The 20,179-nt window shown below is 45.2% G+C and overlaps 1 long non-coding RNA gene across 1 annotated transcript in view; it reads right to left on the bottom strand.

The window, feature by feature from the left end:
- The window catches only part of LOC149128141 (uncharacterized), a 40,792-nt gene that overhangs the window by 6,654 nt on the left and 13,959 nt on the right, over positions 1–20,179 (bottom strand). The gene's annotated exons all lie outside the window — the stretch shown is intronic.

Genomic DNA, 20,179 nt, shown 5'->3' with positions numbered 1-20,179 from the left:
ACTTCTCGGACAATGGATTTGGTCTTTAGTCATACATGGTCCTGCAGGGTCTCTTCACTTGTCTTAAATCACACACACACACACACACACACACACACACACACACTTATATCTTTTTACACTAACTATATTGAGAATTCCTTGAGAAACATGTTTTTAGATATTTCAATGACTTTCATTAAACCTAACACAGTTTCGAGCGTCAGTAAGATGTGCCTAACTTGAATATGTAAGTAGAACCAAAGCAAAAGGGCAGAGTTTACTAAGATAGAAAACTGCCATTGTGGTGACACAGTGAATCTTTTCCATGTGCACAGTGTGCCTGGGATAAAGTGCCCTTGAAGAGACAGTGGTGAGTTTTTATTTGGTTAATGAATCAGAATTCCCCCAAATATAAATAGGACGCTTAAAGGAGCCCTCAGCAACAGTCCTTCACGTGTGGTTTGCTCGCTCATATTTTCTCTGTATGCAGTGATTTCCAGACCACACTCTGTGGAGCCTCTGAGGCTCCAAAAGGATGTCACAAGGGTGTGTGGGATGGGCGGAAGAGGGAGGAGGGGGGGTGGGGCTCTGGCTAGGGTCTGCCTCGAGCTCCTGCATGGATTGGCCACCCTGAAGTATTTCATTTGGAAAAAACAGTGTTTGTAAACCACGAGTTGAGCCACGCCCTGGGCACGTCAGACTGATAGGGATCAGTTCCACGTTTCTTCCCACGTCATGGATTTCTAGGTGACGGAGATAGGTTTGAATTGCAAAGCTTAGCACTAATGTACTTAAAACTCTGAACAAGCATGGTATAAAGGAAACATTACCACACCATCGCCACCATCGCTGTCACAACCCCCGAGGTGGAATTCAGACCTGGAGAAAGCCTGGGCCCGCCCAGACGCCTTCGAAGCCACGTTGCTGGGTTGAGATTCGCTTCATACCCCGGACAGTTTCGTGTTGAATCCAGTTCTCACCTTCAGCTTTGATTACAGAAAAAAAGGTTGTGGTTCTTTCGGGAAAGGACTGCATGCATATTTTTGTTACTCGGATAGGAAAGTCAGTCATCTCAAAACGGGTCATTTCCTAGCCCTGGTTGGTAGTCTTCTCTGGGTACAATTCCAAAGGGAGCAGGTGGAATGGGCAGACGTATTTCCTTTCTCCATCTCTCAGCTTAATCCCCAGAGGTCCATGACCAGAGAGGCCAGGGTAGGGCACAGCTTCACTATCTCCCCACCTAAGATGTCAAGTTTAACACACGACTTCTTCATAAACCACATAGGATTTTCTCCATCTCTGCCCAGGGAATCTCTGTTTTAGATTACCTTCAGGTTTTGTTTTGTTTCATTTTTGGAAGAGTCACTGGCTTGCTTTTAATTAGTTTTAACCTTTAAGTTGTAAAGGTTGCATTGTAGTGGTGGCAGTCTGGCCCCCTTTAAGAATCATGCATTTAATAAGGATAGTGGCTCAGACCAAACTCATCATTTTTATGTGCATTAAATATTTAGGAATATCTTCTCTTAACTGCTGATCCATCGTTTCTTCCTCTGCAAAGTAGAGGTAATAATTCATCTCCCAAAGGGCATTTGTACCAATTAAATAAAAAGAATGACAAAATAATTAGGAAAAAATTGAAGCAAAGTGGTAAAGAGGAAGTAGCAAAAAATGATTTGCAGTTGGCTAAGATAATAGCCCCAAGGCTGAAGCACTAGATGGGAGAAGGATGAAAACATTACAACTAGGAACCATGTGTCCTCACGGTGCAGCAGGTTAAGCTGCCACCTGTGACACCAGCATCCCAGGTTGGAGTTTCAGTCCCAGCTGCTCTGCTGCTGATCCAGCACCCTGCTAACACACCTGGGAAGGCAGTGATGATGGCCCAAGTGCTTGGGCTCCTGCCACCCATGCAGGAGACCTGCGTGGAATTCTGCTGCTGGCTTCAGCCTCGTCCCAGACTTGGCTATTGCTGCCATCTGGGGAGAGAACCAGTGAATGGAAGGTGTCCCTCTCACTCTCATTGTCACACTTGCTCTGCCTTTCAAATAAATCTATTTAAAAGAATCACAAGCAACACAGATGATATCAAACTGGAAAAGGGACACTGCTGTTTTCATCCCTCTCATACTTGTGGAGTATTGGGGAAAAATCTCAAGTATGTTCAATGGGAAACACAAGCTAACACACATAATGAAGTCTTTTCATTTTTCATTTCTTTCTGTGTTACAAGTAGAATCAATTGTGAACAATAAATATGTACAAGCTTTCTTTCTAATCTGCGTAATGGTATTTACTACATCACGAATGAGGAGATTTTCCTTTTGCAGGGCTCTACACTGTTTTGATATTTTTTGTCATGTTTAAGGCAATTCATATGCACTATCTCCTGTCTGTGATGACACAGGTTAGGATATAATAGCTTGTAAGACAGTTGGAACTCTTTATTTTTCTGTAACTAATCCATGCAACAAATCCTGATAAGTACTTATTCTACTGGGCTAGAGGGTGGTGGGGGAGTTAGGGGATAGAAAATTTTCCATTTACAGTGTGGGGAGCAACCCGGACTAGACTAAGTTACTGGAATTAAGACTTATTCTATGCATCTGCTCTCCCACAATATGGCGCCGGGAGAGAAGAAAACAGCTTCTACACAGCTGCCTCCAGTTCAGCCAATAAACAGCAGGACCTGCTCCTGATTGGAGGAGAGCAGCGTACTCGGCGTGTGGGTAGCAGAGTTGGGATTGGTGGAAGAGGACTATAAAGGAGGAGAGAGACAACATGCACCAGGAACATCTAAGGGGAACATCTAAGGGGAACACCTGTGCAGCCCCCCAGAGAGCCGGCCGGCGGTGTGCCGCTCCCCCGCGGAAGTGGGGAATGTGGCAGGGGGAACCGCCCTTCCACGGAGGTGGAAGGGACGGTAGCCAACCCGGGAAGAACCAGCAGCAAACCCGGGGAGGGCCGAGCAGACGAAAGAACAGTGCAGGGTCCTGTGTCGTTCCTCCACGAAGATGGGGAGCGACATAATGGTGCCGTGACTCGGATATGAAGCCTAGGCAGGGTTTAGTGTCGTTCCTCCATGAAGAGGGGGAGCGACATAATGGTGCCGTGACTCGATAGGAAACCTAGGACAGATAGGAAACTTAGGAGGGAAGAAACGGGAAGAAATGGGAAAATATCGGAGAGAGAGACTAGCAAACAGCCTAGGGAAAAGCCGGACGAAAAAGGTGCCGGAAGAAGCTATTGAAAGCCAGGCATAGACTCGGATACGGACTACGGGGGGAAGCTGGGAGAAATCTCTAAGATTGAAAGCGAAAGTGAAAGCTAGAACAAACAGATTTGGATACGGACTGTGGGGAGAAGCCAGGAGAAATGAGGGAGGAGTATTGTTGGAGGAAAGCTTGGGGAAACATACCGGGTAGAGAAAAATGTTAGGGAAATTGAAGCCGCGGGGGGCAGGCCGAGGCGGAGACGAAAGCCACTTTGGGATTCTCAAGTTAGCCCGGGAATAGGGGGCGAAGAGTTGAAACCAGAAGCGGAAACGTAAGCCAGGTTGGGATCCGTCTGATTAGCCCGGGGAGCAGAGGACGGGAAGCCAGATCGTGGGGCGGAAACGTGAGCTAGGTTGAATTCGCCAGGTTAGCCCGGGGAACTTAGATTGAATACTAGTGGCGGAGACGTGAGCTGGGGCTGTGTGACTCACGGAGGCTGCCGCGCGCAGAGAGCGTGCGGGGCACAAGTAGATAGGGAACGCTGGGCTAGTGCGAGACCGCGGAGTGTGCGCGCGAAGCCGAGCCACGCAGAGCCACGAAGCGGCGCAGATAAGAGAAGCGGGCTGAAGCGGCTCAGCCGGGAAGCCGCTGAGAAGCAGCCTCGGGGTGGGCGCCGGGAAGCCACGGGGATAAGAGAAACAGAAGTTTAGAAGTAAAATGAGAGAAATAGGAATGCTGGAAGATAGAAGTAAAATGGGAGAAATAGGAATGCCCGGAGATAGAGAAATAGAGAAATAGAATGGCCTCCCCACAACACAGCAATGAGAGAGCTTGGATTCGGTCTGCCTGATTAGTGAGGCGATGAGCACCTGCGGGCGGCTAGCAGCTTATGCGCCGCAGGTCACCGAAGACAGGCACGTTATCAACACCAATAAGTCACCCCACAACATGGCAATGAGAGACCTTGGATTCGGTCTGCCTGATTAGGGCGGTAAGCACCAACAGGCGGCTCGACCAGAGTATGAGCTGCAGGTCACCGAAGATAGGCACGAATCAACACCAATAAGCCTCCCCACAATATGGCGCTGAGAAGGCTTGGATTCGGTTTGCCTGATTGCTAGGTTTTGTAAGCACCTGCAGGCAGAGCAGAGCATGCGCTGCAGGGCACCGAACACAGGCACACATCAGCGCCTAAAAACCTCCTCACAACATGGCGAAGAGAGGACCCGGATTCGGTTTGCCTGATTGATAGGACTTGTAAGAACCTGCGGGCAACTCTAGCAAGCAGAGCAGAGTGTGTGCCGCAGGACACCGAAGACAGGCGCGTATCAACGCCAAAAAAATAAAAAGAAAGGAGGATCTGTGGGGAGCAACCCGGACTAGACTAAGTTACTGGAATTAAGACTTATTCTATGCATCTGCTCTCCCACAATATGGCGCTGGGAGAGAAGAAAACAGCTTCTACACAGCTGCCTCCAGTTCAGCCAATAAACTGTAGGACTTGCTCCTGATTGGAGGAGAGCAGCGTACTCGGCGTGTGGGTAGCAGAGTTGGGATTGGTGGAAGAGGACTATAAAGGAGGAGAGAGACGGCATGCACCAGGAACATCTAAGAGGAACATCTAAGGGGAACACCTGTGCAGCCCCCGAGCAAGCCGGCCGGCGGTGTGCCGCTCCCCCGCGGAAGTGGGGAATGTGGCAGGGGGAACCGCCCTTCCACGGAGGTGGAAGGGACGGTAGCCAACCCAGGAAGAACCAGCAGCAAACCCGGGGAGGGCCGAGCAGACGAAAGAACAGCGCAGGGTCCTGTGTCGTTCCTCCACGAAGATGGGGAGCGACATAATGGTGCCGTGACTCGGATATGAAGCCTAGGCAGGGTTTAGTGTCGTTCCTCCATGAAGAGGGGGAGCGACATTACAGGAACCTCTGAATTCAAAATAGTCTCCTAAATCTAGATCTTTAGAGTAATACAAATCTCTCTGGAAAAATACTTAATCCTTAGGTTCTGCCTCCAACCAAGATGGCATCTGGCTGAAGAGTGAAGTCTGTGTGTCCTCATGGTGATGAGAAGGTTCACCAACTGGGTTACTGACTCCATGTGGTTGGCTAGGTCTGTATCCTGTGCACCTGTCTGATGTCCATGGCTAAAGTCCATGGCCAATGGAACTCCTTGTCTGTTGACTGCTGGCTCCACCTGCTGGTCATTTCAAGTGGTCTGATATTGGGTACAGTGCCATCTGACTCTGGCTCTGCCATGCAGCGTTTACTGGTCTTTGGACAGTCAGCTAGACATTCACTAGAGCTTCATTGACATCCACCATAGAGCTTATTGGTACTATAGAAGATGACCTCCCTCCTCCATACCTAGATACGGTCTACCCCATAGCCATGGTGGGGGCTGTTTTTCTCCATGTTACAGCTTCACGTGGGGCAGCTAGAATCTCCTCTAGGCCCCGGGAAACCAAGGAATTCCTAGAAGCTGGCCTCCTTTGTGAAGAAAAGCAATGGTTTATCCCAGATCATTGTGGCGACCACCTTGCCTTTTCTGCTCCCCACCTAAGAGGTCAAGTTTAACACACGACTTCTTCATAAACCACATAGGATTTTCTCCATCTATGCCCAGGGAATCTCTGTTTTAGATTACCTTCAGGTTTTGTTTTGTTTCGTTTTTGGAAGAGTCACTGGCTTGCTTTTAATTAGTTTTAACCTTTAAGCTTTTAAAGGTACAGTCAATCAGTTGAGGATGGTAGGGATATTTTCCAACATTTCTCATGTAAACACAAATGTTAGGTTCTTCTTTGGAGTAAAACAGACCTTTTACTGTTTCCATGGTTACTCCTGAGTTGCAAAAATTCTCCATCTTTTCCCTTGTATTCCTCTACTCAGTCTTGGCTGCCACAATCTCACAGACAGAAAACAATTGAACATTTTTTCCCCTTGCATCTGTAGTAAAAATCTCTGCCTTCTTAGAATTCTTTCTGAGGTTTCCATTCTCCTTCCTGTCCATGTGCTGCCTTTCTCTGTCCTGAGGCAGAAGCCACTCTCTTCCTTTCTGAGGTCATAATGTTGGCAAGAAATCTGTCACAAAGCAAAACATAAAACAAAGCAAGCAAACAAGAACCAAGCAAACAAAAGTCCTGCACAAAACCCATGACTGCTATAGGATTGAGCTTGGCTGCCAAAAGTTTGTGTATGGAAACCTGGTCCCTAGTATGGTGGTGTTGAGACAGTGGGCGCTTTAAGTAGTGGAGCCTACTAGGATGTGGCAAACTCACGGGGGGATGTGCCCTGGATGGTTTGGATGAAGGCAGTTCCTGTGGGACCTAGTGAGCCCCTGAGAGTGAGTTGCTCCAGAAGAGCAGGCCTGGCCCTGTCTTGCTCTGGGATCTCTCCTCTCACCCACTCCCACCATAATGCCCTCTGCCAGGTTGTGACAGCCAGAGGGGCCTCCACCAGAGCCAACAGATGCTGATGCCAGACTCTCAAATTTCCAGAACTGTGTGCTAAATAGATCCCTTTACAAGTACTCCTTCTCGGATATTGTGTTATACCAACTGAAAACAGGAATACAAGAGCAGAATTGTTACCCTTCTCTTTACACACATTTATAATTTAATCTTTGTAATAGCCCTGATGAGTATTTTTTTTTTTCAGATGAGGAAATAGGAACAACAAATCCTATAGCTTTCTACCATACGGAGCCACCTTCCACAGACCTGCCTTAAGCTATTACCCATTGACAAGAAGTTGCTCTTCTGCCTGGTACCTCAGCATTTCAATCCAATTCACCTGTCAGGATCCTCCCCCATCCTCCCAGGGACGATGCAGGAGGGGAGCCACACAGCCTTTTAAGGTGCTTGGTCAAGAAGTCACTGAATACGGAATTTGCACATCATCCCTGCTAAGTGCTTTCTCCATAAAAACAAATGAGATGCTCATTTAGTTGTCACCACTCCCTTCCCAGGGGGCCAGCGTCTGTGATGAAGTGGTGAGTTTACAATAAACAGTCGAAGGTGAGCCCAGAGACTTGTTTAAACAAGTGCAAACATTTGGCTGGAACCCAGAAGGCATCATTCTGTGTCCATTGAGTTTCACTCCCACACAGTTTTCCAGAGACAGTTGAAATTCCTTGGGTCATTCTATAAACATTCTGCTTCTAAATCACACCCCTAATAGAAAGAACAGAAGACGAAGCATCTGCTGTAAGTCACTGCCCTGGCCGTGCTCGGCTCGCAGTGATACAGCACGCGGGGTCAGCCCCTGCATCAAAGACCAAGCACCACACTGAAGCGATGGGAGGACAAAGACAGACTGCACATGGCCAGCCCAGGGGCCCGGGGGCGGGCAAGGCGTCCCCCTGACAAGGGAGTTTTGGGAAAAGACTTTTCAGCAAGGAGCTGAGGGGCACAAAACAGACTCCCTGGGCATTGCTGGGGCTCTGAGTTAGAGATGGGATTTGATGGAGCACTGTTCATTGGAGCAAGGAAGAGAGCATAGCTTGGGGGCAGGGGGTTTGGTCAAGTGACTTCTTGACTAAAATATTGATGTAGTCAGGGGCATAGCCCAAAGCCAGGGACAATGCCCTTTCTGCCCTTCCCAGCCCCCAAGCCCCTCTGGGGCTCCTAGATCTTCCTGTCTCACTATGTCCTCCTTCACTCAGGACCCAAACAGAAAAACTATGTCCCCTACTGGCAAAATGGCAGCACAAGTGAGTGATCTCTTGCCCCTCTCCTATGGATCTTTTCCTTTCCAGCCAAACACATCTGCAGCTTCTCTGCTCATATAAGACAAGCAATACGTTCATTCAGTCTTAGCCTTGCACTTCCCAGCACCCATGCAGGAGCTGGCGCTGGATGACCCTGCCTGAACAACTGATAAGATGCCATTTGTCTCACTTGTGTTAATCCCACAACCACAACTACCTCCAAGTTCACAACCTCTCTTTTCCACACACTGATTATTCTGAGCGTTGCAACCTGGAGACACAGAGCATTAGTCAAGGAGTCGGAAGGCCTGGCTTCAGATACTTGGTCTGTTTCAATGAAGCCAAATGGGCACGAGTAAATATAACAACACTGAGGCTGTATAGTACCAACTCAGCATCTAGTAGGTGAGGCCCTACTAAAGCACTTAAGAGTTATAGTTCCAGCAAAGTGATTGTCATTGTGTTTGAATTCTCTAGCAACTAGAAGCATCTCTAACTCTGTTAATTTACCTTATTTTCCCCCTTGATTATTAAACCTTGGTTATTAAACAAAACCACAACAGCAATGAACTCCATAAAACAGAAAAACTGTGCCTGATTCTCAGTGGTGGGAGTCGAGGAGAGAAAGGGTGTGTGTGTGTGTGTGTGTGTGTGTGTGTGTTGTGGCTTTTCCTCCTGTGGGATCCAAGAAGGAAAACAGGTGGTAGCAAAGGGTAGGTGGACAAGGTGCTAGGACATTTAAGGGCAGGCAGGCAGGCAGGAAGCAGGATTTTGACCTGAGTGACATATGCCCATGCATCACACACTATCTGTTCATCTTGGCACTGATGAGTAACTGGGGCCTGTGCTCAGGTCTCAGGCATGGTCCCCTCTATGAGGTTGGTAAGAGCCAGTTACCCAACTCAGAGGAAACAACCCCGGTTCTGGCTCCTTCTCTCGGATGGAATAGCTGTGGGACCTTGGGCAAATCATTGAACATCATCTGAGTTCATTTTCTCATCTAAAATGAAAACACCAATGCCTACCCTACCTGACAAAGTGCTGTGAGCATCAATATGATAATTCTTCTATCTGAAGACATTTATGAAGGGAAGGAGTTGATAGGTGAAGGGCAAATTACTTTTAGCTAAAACATATGCAGATTTTCCAATGTGTTGCAATGACTTCATTCACAAGAGAAAACTTGCAAGGCCTCCAGCAGCGCCACTGCACCACGTGGCTCCATCTTGTTTACTGCAGCTGGGAACCAAGGGTGCTCACTCCCCAGTCATCATTATCTTATTTCTAGGCTGAGCAGAGTCTGGCCAAAGAATACAAGCTCTTGCTTTCAATCTGGTAGTCATTTTCTTTTTTTGCGCCAAAGTCACTGAACAAGGTCAAGTTCAGGGAACTGAATCTCTTAAAAGGCTTCCCTGGTTGTCTGGGAGAAATCAGTTCATAGTTAGGTTGGGTGTGTCTAGACCCCCATGGCTTTCTCTTGCATAAGGTTTTTGTAGATTAAACCAAAGCCGGATTGTGCTGATGCAGGCAGGAACTAGGAGTGCATTCTATGGATCATTTCAGATGTCCTTTGGGAATTTTACGATATCCCACATTGCCTCTTTTCTTATGGGGTGGGTAGGTGAGGCAGTCATGGGCTTTGTCTTAGTTGTTGACTTAAATTAGTCACAATGTATCCTGTCCAATGTTTGGACACAGATGGACAGGCTATTCGTCTTTAGGGATTTAAATCTTGACTACTTTTGCACGTTAGTATTTACAGACTCTCAAACTGCACAAATATAAAGGTCATCTCCTAATGAAGCCTCCCAACCTCTAAAAGGTTACCAAAATATAAAGGAAACGTTCAGTTTTGGAATCTGCACTTGGTTTTTCAAGTGGCTATTGTTGGGGAAATGAACTGTGTTCTATCATTAAGGTAATCAAGTTTATTGACTTCTTGGAAAAGCTCCACTATTATTCACCAAGTCTTCTTGAATAAGTCATCACTTCTCTGAGCCTCAGCCTAGTTTCCTCAACTGAAGACCAGGGTAAAGTATACAACTACACTAAGCCATCTTTAAAAATACATTTATTTTCATTCTAGCATGCTAGGTCTTCTCTCCTCTACTATCTACAGATTCAGGGCAAGGAGAACCTTTTATTTCATATTAACTTTTTCTTAAAAGATTTATTGTTTACTTATCTGAAAGGCAGGGTGACAGAGAGAGAGAGAGAGATCTTCCATCTGCTGGTTCACTCCCCAAATAGCCGTAACAGTCAGATCTAGGCCAGGCTGAAGCCAGGAACAGGAATTTCTTCATGGTCTCCCATGTGGGTGGCTGGGGCCCAAGCAGACGGGCTGTCCTCCTCTGCCATTCTCGGGAAGCTGGATCAAAAACAGAGTATCCAGGACTCAAGCCAGCACTCTGATGTGGGAAGCCAGAATTGCAAGAGGTGGCTTAACTGCTGTACCACAATGCCAGCTACTCATATTGTCTTTAACGTAGTATCTTGGACATGATAAATGTTTGGAATATGTTTATTGGATAGAATGGAGCAGAGATAATTTATAAGTGGTGCTAATGTAGAGCAGTTCCCCATCCCTTTGATTTTCCAGTGCCGCTCTATTGAGTAGCCTCACTGTGTGTGGAAGGAATTAGGAGAGGAGAGTTCACCCCACAAAGGTAGACCAGCAGGCCAACAGGAACAGTCTTGAAGAGTGGACCTGAGACTAGAACCCAACTGACCTAAATCTTAATTCAGTAACTTTATATCACATCCTCCTGCATCCCATATCTTGTTTGCACTGATCTGGGGGGACAGGTAAATGATGCAAAAAGACACATATTATTTTAACTATACCCAAAATTATCAGAAACTCAAATCAACAAAGACTGAATGGTTTTTAAATGTTCAGTTAATCTAGAATAAGCTCTACCTTGAAACTCAAAGAGAAATGTGTGTTCCCAAGTCATGTGAATATAAGAAAGTGAGTAACAGAGAGTGACAGGGACTGAGAGTCATTCTGAACAGGGTGGTTGGTGAAGTATCTTGGATGGAATTATTGTTAAGTAAACACCTGAAGAAAGGTTGGAAATCAGCAGTTCAGGTATCTTTGAAAGAGCAATCAGGCATAGAGAAAATAGAAAACAAAAGTTCAAGTAGGAGGCCAGTGATGTGGCATAGTGGGCTAAACCTCTGCCTCTGGCATCAGCACCCTATATGGGCACCGGTTCAAGTCCCAGCTGCTCCTCTTCTGATCCAACTCTCTGCTATGGCCTGGGAAAGCAGCAGAAGATGACCCAGGTGCTTGGGCCCCTGCACCCACATGGGAGACCCAGAGGAAGCTCCTGGCTTCAGATTGGCCCAGCTCTGGCCATTGCAGTCATTTGGGGCATGAACCAGCAAATGGAAGACCTTTCTGTCTGTCTCCCTCTCACTGTCTGTAACTCTACCTCTCAAACAATTAAATAATAAAATGTTTTTTTTAAAAAAGTACAGATAGGAGTACACTCAAGCCATCATGACTGGATAGGAGTGAGAGAAGGGGAGAGTGGCAGATGAGGTCAGAGATGTGGCTTGTCCATGATGTGCCCGAGTATGCAGGACCTTGGCAATGGCTTACTTCACCTAATGAGATGGAAGTCATGGAAGGCTCAAAGGGAAAGAGGCAAGTGTTCAGATTTATTTTAGAGAGATGTTTTCTTTGGAGAGTCAACTATACAGGAGCAAGTGCACAGGGGGTACCAGTTAGAAGTCCAAACAAGCAATGGTGGCAATTCTGACTGGGTTAGTAGTACCAGAAGTGGCGAGAGGTTATAATGTTTATTATATATTTTATAAGGTAGAGTCAATAGAATTTATCAAAAATTGGAAGTGGATGGTGAGGTAAGAGAAAGTAAAAATAACCAAAGCAACTAATATGATGATACTTTAAAAAGTTTAAGGAAAAATGGAATAAGAGGTCTGAGTTTATTTGATTCAAAAACTATTTTCATAACAGGTATAAACGCATATTATGAAAAAATATATGTATGTTTCAAAAGTATTTTACATGCAAATAAATTCCTATTTTAAATTCCATTTTCCATGAATGTTTAAAAGAAGTTTCATAGAAAGAAGCTGCCAGTGAATGAGATGGGGAGCCCTGAAACAGAAGCAGATTGGGTGTGGGGGTGGGAATGAAGAGCTGGTATTGGACACATAAAAAGTTTGACATTTATATTGAATGTTAAAGTGGAGAAATCAAGCAGGAAATGAGAGGAAGTCTAGAGTAAGGTCAGGTTGGATTTATAAATTTGGAAATTATTGATAGAGAGGTGATATTTAAAGTCATGGGATCATGTAAGAAAACCTAGGGGTGACTAAAGATAGAGGAGAGTGCCTGAGACTGAGTCCTGGGGCATGCTAGTAGCTGAACCCTTGGGTACTCCAGCAAAAGAGGAACCCAATGAAGCAAAGACACTGGAAAGGTAATTCACTCATACAGGAAGGAAAGCCAAGAGAAGTGGTGAGCTGGAGCTGAGTGAAGAACTTGTTTCCAAAAGGAAGAATTGATAACCGTGTCAACAGTGAGGACTAACACTGAACCTGGCAGCATGAAGTTGTCTGTAATTTGGCAAGAACTATTTTAGTAGAACTATGGGAATGAAAGCCTGATTAGAAGGTTTTGAGGAAGAGTGGGAGAAGAGGAACTGGCAATTGTAAGTATAGACAACTATTTGTAAGTGATTTATGATTATTCTCCAAAGAAAAGGGAACTGAATAGAGGTGCCTGGATGGTGTTGGAAATTACCCTAGTTCAGAGCAAAAAAACTAGGGGAATATCTCGAGTCATATATTTGGATCAATGAGAGGAGAAGGGATCCAGTGACCTGAGAAGAGGCCTTACCTTGGTCCCAGGTAAAAGCCCAGGTAATTCAATGTAACCGGAGGGTAGGGTTAGGGATATATAGAGTGGGTAAGACCTACGAAAGTTCTCTTCTGTTTATTCATATTTTCTCAAGGAGAAAGTTCATCAGCTGAGAGAGAAGGACGGATGAATTGGAAGGCTCAGGAGAGAGATGTGTTGTGATAAATTTCCAAAGAGGAAGAGATCCCAGGGAAATGAGACAGGACCACTGGACACCTTGCGCACTGCCTGGCACAGAGTCAGGCTCAATGAATCTTCCCCGATTGAATGATGACCCAAGAGCTGAAGGAAGGAGCCAAACTGAGTATTCGAGACCCAATATAGCATACAACTCAGCCTGTCAGGTTTGGATCCATACTCAACTGTGCATATCTGGCCATTTTCCTGAAGTTCAATTGAAGGAAACTATAAAACTTGTGATTTAAGCATCTTTCCTGGCAACCCAAAAGAGTGCTCCAACTTTTGCCAAATGATAGAATTACAGACTCTCTTCTCGGGAAGCTCCCTTCCCAAATACAGACTTTTATTGCCACATGTCATCTCCCAGTATAGTACTGTTCTCTTTATTGGTGCTTTTTATTCCTTGCAGGTTCTTATACATCAGTTTTCCAGCATCCATCATTTTAACAGCCCCCTTTTCCCATTTTCCACTCAAAAATTCTTCTCTTACATTTCCCTTAGGAATATTTCATTAATTTCATATGTTTACAAACTTTTACTATCTCTTAATAGCCTTTCCTTCTACCCCCAGAGAAGCATCTAGTCAGAGAAATAAAATACATGAACCAGAGGCTCAGCATTCTTTTCAACTCATTCATCTACATTAGTAATGTCTCTGGAGTCTTTGACTGCTTTCTAACTGGATGATTCACCTGCTTGTGGAGCATTTCAATAATTTTTTTTTTGTAATGGTCTTTGATTTTAAGCCAGGGATAGCCGCTGGAAACATAGCTTTCTAAAACTTTGAGACTCAAAAACTTTAACCAGAAAATCATTCTCTAGGAACCCAATGTCAGGTTCTATTTTTCTTCTTTTTGTTTCCTTTAAAAAAATACTTCAAGTCCTTTTGATTGAGACCAGTCCTGTGAAGTAAGAAACCTATCTTTAGAATTAACCCAAGTCTAAGACATAGTTCTTTGATAAACATCTTTGATGTAGGAAGCATCAAGAAGCTATACTTCTTTAGACAGACATAGAAACACATAGACCATTTTTAATTTTTATTTTACTTTTGAAACATATCAAAAGACAAAATACATAGAAAACAATAAAACAGGAAAATTGCATTATTTACCCCATTCTTTTTTCTCTGGAGTATATCCTTTAATAGTTCTTTCAACAATGCTCACTTAAACATTCTCAATTTTTTTTTAAAGATCTATTCATTTATTTGAAAGTCAGAGTTATGGAGAGAGAGGAATCCTCCATCCACTGGCTCACTCCCCAGAAGGCCACAATAGCCAGCATTGGGCCAAGCTGAAGTCAGGAGTGAGGAGCTTCTTCCAGGTCTCCAGCATGGCTGCAAGGGTTCAAGCACTTGGGCCACCTGCTGCTGCTTTTCTCACGCCATTGACAGTGGAGCATCCAGGATATGAACCCACACCCATATGGAATGCTGGTGTCGCAGATGGTTGCTTTTACCCACTATGCCACAATGCTGGCTCCACCTAGGAGTACTTTTAAGCTCTTTTCTTTCTTTACTGATGCATCTAGGTGAAAATTTGCTTTCATTTATCCTCTTTAGGACTCATTTTACTTCATGTCTTAGGACTCATGTTATCTATTGTGGAAATTTCCAGTCATTAATTTATTTTAACATTAACCCCCCATTTCTTTTCCTTCACTTTTTTTCAAAACCCCTATTAGGCAAATTATTTCTCTAAGTTAATTCGGATTAACTCCTCAAGTCTTTTAATTTTCTGATTCATTCTTCGTCTGTTTCTAATCTCCTGTTTTACTTGGCCATTGAATTTTTTTCTTTTATTTCTAGAATTTCTATTTCCCTTGTTTCCCTATTTTCACTCATGGTGAACTCTTTTAACCTCATAGACTCCACAGCATTTTACCATGAGTTTGACCTTAGAGAGACTTTTTTCTGCAAGAATCCCCTTCAGCCTTGATGTTTCTACAGGTGCCCCATGAGCATTAATGGCTCTAGCTTTGGGGATCTTGGACCTTGAGGGTATAATATATTTAAACCATTAATTTTTCTTGAACTTATAGGTCTGGGATTTTCCTTCTACAGTATACATTTGTTCACTCAGAGCCTGGGCAGCACTAGATTGATTTCTCTGTGACCATCCTAAGCCACTGGCAAAAGATTTTCTAGTCCAAATTTTCAATGGTGCTCTTGGAGAGGGCAAGCTTTGTGCAGACACTTTGACACTTTGTGTAAATCCATAATGCTGTCTGTCCCTGCATTGCTATTCAAGTCTGAGCCAGGAAAGGACCTGACCAACTCCCATCCATCTCCACACTGGCTAAAGCATCAACATAGAGGCTCGCTGTTCTAGTTTCAGTTTCCCCCCTTTCTTTTTTTTTTTCTTTTTTTCTTTTTTTTTTTTTGGACAGGCAGAGTGGACAGTGAGAGACAGAGAGACAGAGAGAAAGGTCTTCCTTTGCTGTTGGTTCACCCTCCAATGGCCGCCACGGCCGGCGCACCACGCTGATCCGATGGCAGGAGCCAGGTGCTTCTCCTGGTCTCACATGCTGGTGCAGGGCCCAAGGACTTGGGCCATCCTCCACTGCACTCCCTGGCCACAGCAGAGAGCTGGCCTGGAAGAGGGGCAACCGGGACAGAATCCGGCGCCCCAACCGGGACTAGAACCCGGTGTGCCAGCGCCGCTAGGCGGAGGATTAGCCTAGTGAGCCACGGCGCTGGCCTCCCCCCTTTCTTTTTTTAATATGCCAAATGAGAGATGTAAAATGTTGTAGGGGTTGGAAGGAGGGTGAGAGCATGCCTAGTGATGAACACTAGATGATCATCGAGAAGGCAGAGGCATTTGAGATAGTCCTGAATGATAGTGATGATTGATTACATATGGTGGAAGCCAGTGGGGATTCCAGGCCAAGGAAACAGCTGAGCAAGATACACATCTTCCCGGGTAGTTATGTCTACCCTCTTGAGTAGGATTCCTCCTGCCTACCTTGACAGTACTTTTCCTAGGAGCTTCTTTATAATGGTTTGACCTCATCCCATCTCACTCCCAACACGGATCAATTCACAGTTGATGTGTTTACCAACACTAGCTTCCAAGTTGTCTCTCACAGGCTGCACTCTCATTTTTTAAAAAAATAATTTATTTAAGTTATACAAGTTTCACGTATTTCATATATACAGATTTGGAAACGTAGTGATACTTCCCACCTTAACCTCCCTCTGGCTAATGCTCCAATCCTTCCTCCTCCCTCTCCTATTCCCACTCTTAATTTTCACAAAGACATAATTTTCAGTTTACTTAATGATCGAAAAATTAACCCTACACTAAGTAAACAAGTTCAACAAATAGTATGAAGAAAAAGGAGAAAAAAAAAAAAAAAACAACTGTTCCTCAATGGAAGAGACAAGGACTATAAACAATCATTGAATTTCAAAATGTCTGTTTTCACTCCAATGCATGACATTTTAGTACTGTATTAGTTACCTCGCATTAGGGAAAACATATCTGTCTTTTTGGGACTGGCTTATTTCACTAAGTATAATGCTTTCTGGTTGTATCCATTTTGCTGCAAATGACAAGATTTAATTTAATTTTTTTTTACAGATGAGTATTGAGTAATATTCCATAGTGTCTATATACCATAATTTCTTTTTTTTTTTTTATTTTTTGACAGGCAGAGTGGACAGTGAGAGAGAGAGACAGAGAGAAAGGTCTTCCTTTGCCGTTGGTTCACCCTCCAATGGCCACCGCGGCCGGCACGCTGCGGCCGGTGCACCGCACTGATCCGATGGCAGGAGGAGCCAGGTGCTTTTCCTGGTCTCCCATGGGGTGCAGGGCCCAAGCACCTGGGCCATCCTCCACTGCACTCCCTGGCCACAGGAGAGAGCTGGCCTGGAAGAGGGGCAACCAGGACAGAATCCAGCGCCCCGACCGGGACTAGAACCCGGTGTGCCGGCGCCGCAAGGCGGAGGATTGGCCTAGTGAGCCACAGCACCGGCTCCTATATATACCATAATTTCTTTACCCAGTCAACAGTTGATGGACATCTGGGTTGATTCCATATCTTAGCTATTGCGAATTGTGCTGCAACAAACATGGTGGTCCAGATAACTCTTTCATATACTGATTTCTTTTGGTTTCAGTAAATTCCCACGAGTGGGATGGCTGGGTCATATGGTAGATATATATTCAGCTTTCTGACATACCTCCATACTGTCTTCCACAGTGGCTGCACCAGTTTATATTCCTACCAACAGTGGATTGGGTACCATTTTCCCCACATTCTCACCAGCATTTGTTGTGTGTTGATTTCTGTGTGAGAGCCATTCTAACCTGAGTGAGGTGAAACCTCATTGTGGTTTTGATTTGCATTTCCCTGATGGCGAGTGATCCTGAGTATTTTCTCTAGTGTCAGTTGGCCATTTGAATTTCCTCTCTTGAAAAATACCCTGTCCAGGTCCTTTGCCCATTTCTTAATTGGGTTGTTTGTTTTGTTGTTGTTGAACTTCTTGAGCTCTTTATAGATTCTGGGTGCTAACCCTTTATCAGTTGCATAGTTTGCAAATATTTTCTCCCATTGGTTGCCTCTTCACTTTGCTGAGTGTTTCTTTTGCAGTGCAGAAGTTTCTCAGCTAGGTGTAATCCCATTTGTCAATTTTGGCAATGATTTCCCATGCTTCTGGGGTCATTTCCAAGAATTCTTTGCCTATGCCAATGTATTGTAGAGTTTCCCCAGTGTTCTCTAGTAATTTGATTGCATCAGGTTGTAGATTTAACTCTTTGATCCCCATAATCAGTTCATGCTTCCACTTCCACAGGCTGCCTCACTGCTGGTCTCTTGGTCTTTGGGCAGCCTCCCTCTTGGCCCATCTTATCCACTATAGCTTAATTTGTGTTAACATCCATGATGACTCTTTCAATACACGTAGAAGTATTATTCTCCTTGAGTTTGCTCTCAAGGAGGCTTACAATCAAGCAAAAAAGCATTTAGTCCTTGGAAACATGTACAGGCTACAGATGCTTCTGCAAGATCAGTACAGAGTACAATGGGCACAAGAGGAGAAACAGCAAACTCTACCAGGGTAGTGGGAATAACTATGGAAATCACTCAAAACCCTTTCATGGGACTCATTGTCTTATCACCTACAGGACAAAGATCATCTACAACACGTTTTAGCTACCTTTTCCACCTCTTTGCCTCCTCTTCTATTTAAAATACTCTACATTCTACCCACATGGCCTGGGCTTGCCTTTTCCATGCTTTTGCCCTTAGTTCATCTGTCTCATGATGACTGCTTCAACCTTAAATGTTTAAATTTTACTCAGCATACAAAACACTTAGCATTGTGTCCCGCTCTTAATAAGTTCTGAATCTTGTCATTTACCTTCATCATCACCATCATCATTAGCATCATTGTTATCCTGGAAAAGTTAACTCAATCATGACAAATCTTGATCTTTTCTTGAGTCACTTGTGCTCTGATCTGGCCTGGTAATGTGGGGAGCAACTGGGAGCAACTCGGACTAGACTAAGTTACTGGAATTAAGGCTTATTCTATGCATCTGCTCTCCCACAATATGGCGCTGGGAGAGGAGGAAACAGCTTCTACACAGCTGCCTCCAGTTCAACCAATAAGCAGCAGGACCTGCTCCTGATTGGAGGAGAGCAGCGTACTCGGCGTGTGGGTAGCAGAGTTGGGATTGGTGGAAGAGGACTATAAAGGAGGAGAGAGACAACATGCACCAGGAACATCTAAGGGGAACATCTAAGGGGAACACCTGAGCAGCCCCCGAGAGAGCCGGCCGGCAGTGTGCCGCTCCCCCGTGGAAGTGGGGAAAGTGGCAGGGGGAACCGCCCTTCCACGGAGGTGGAAGGGACGGTAGCCAACCCGGGAAGAACCAGCAGCAAACCCGGGGAGGGCCGAGCAGACGAAAGAACAACGCAGGGTCTTGTGTCGTTCCTCCATGAAGAGGGGGAGCGACATAATGGTGCCGTGACTCGGATAAGGAAACCTAGGCAGGGTCCTGTGTTGCTCCTCCATGAAGAGGGGGAGCGACAGGTAAGACCTTATTTCCAGGCCGGCGCCGTGGCTCACTAGGCTGATCCTCCGCCTAGCGGCGCCGGCACACCAGGTTCTAGTCCCGGTCGGGGCACCGGATTCTGTCCTGGTTGCCCCTCTTCCAGGCCAGCTCTCTGCTGTGGCCAGGGAGTGCAGTGGAGGATGGCCCAAGTGCTTGGGCCCTGCACCCCATGGGAGACCAGGATAAGCACCTGGCTCCTGCCATTGGATTAGCGCGGAGCACCGGCCGCAGCGCGCAGGCGGTGGCAGCCATTGGAAGGTGAACCAATGGCAAAGGAAGACCTTTCTCTCTGTCTCTCTCTCTCACTGTCCATTCTGCCTGTCCAAAAAAAAAAAAAAAAAAAAAAACCTTATTTCCTTGTCTTCTGAGCACAGAGGTGTCACATGAAGCTGTCTTTGCCCTTGGCAACAGAAAAGTTCTGTTATACACCACTGTCCCTGAAGGGCCATAAGGAATAAGTGAGAAAAGAACAGAAATAAAACAATGTAATTTGGAAAGATTCTTTGAACTAATTGAGTTAAATGACCATGGACTAAAAACCCAATCTCATTCGAGAAGGATGAAGTGGGCCTCGGAACTTCCTGGCAATTTAAAGCCAGAATGCTTTAAAATGCAATATGAGATATAACCTCAGATTACACCTGGATTCAAGATATCTTTATTAAAAAAAGATATCTTTACTCAGATAACAGACCTTATTCTCATTAGTCGACTGGTTTAGTCATAGGCAGCCACTCAGTTTAAACAGTCTTAAGCAGAATTCATAAGCAATCTGGGTGCATTATTCAGATGCAGATAATAGAGAATAGGGTGTCCTGAATGGAAAAATAGTTAATGCCAAGATGCGGAGAGCAATCCAATGACTCTTCAATGGAAAGAGGACAGAAAAAGCCCCTTTAGATGGCCTCGCCCTTGTTGGTAGCCTCTGCACCCAGCCACTGTCTCCATCCTTCCTCACTTTTCCTTCCCAGTCCTGCTCTTAAAATCAGGCTCTCCATTATGACTGGTATGGTGGTTTGAGTGCTGTATGTTATACACAGTCTGCTCAATACCCTGACAGACCCATTCTTGCTGCAGTCTGGTATAGGTCTCTGTTCTCTTGCTGCAAGCATGAGCTTCATAGGCACATGAGAAGAACATGTACA

The sequence above is a fragment of the Oryctolagus cuniculus genome, chromosome 2, assembly GCF_051225735.1.
Source record: "Oryctolagus cuniculus isolate XC-2025 breed Fujian yellow rabbit chromosome 2, ASM5122573v1, whole genome shotgun sequence".
NCBI classification, from domain to species: domain Eukaryota; kingdom Metazoa; phylum Chordata; class Mammalia; order Lagomorpha; family Leporidae; genus Oryctolagus; species Oryctolagus cuniculus.
This window is presented reverse-complemented; position numbering and strand designations above follow the sequence as displayed.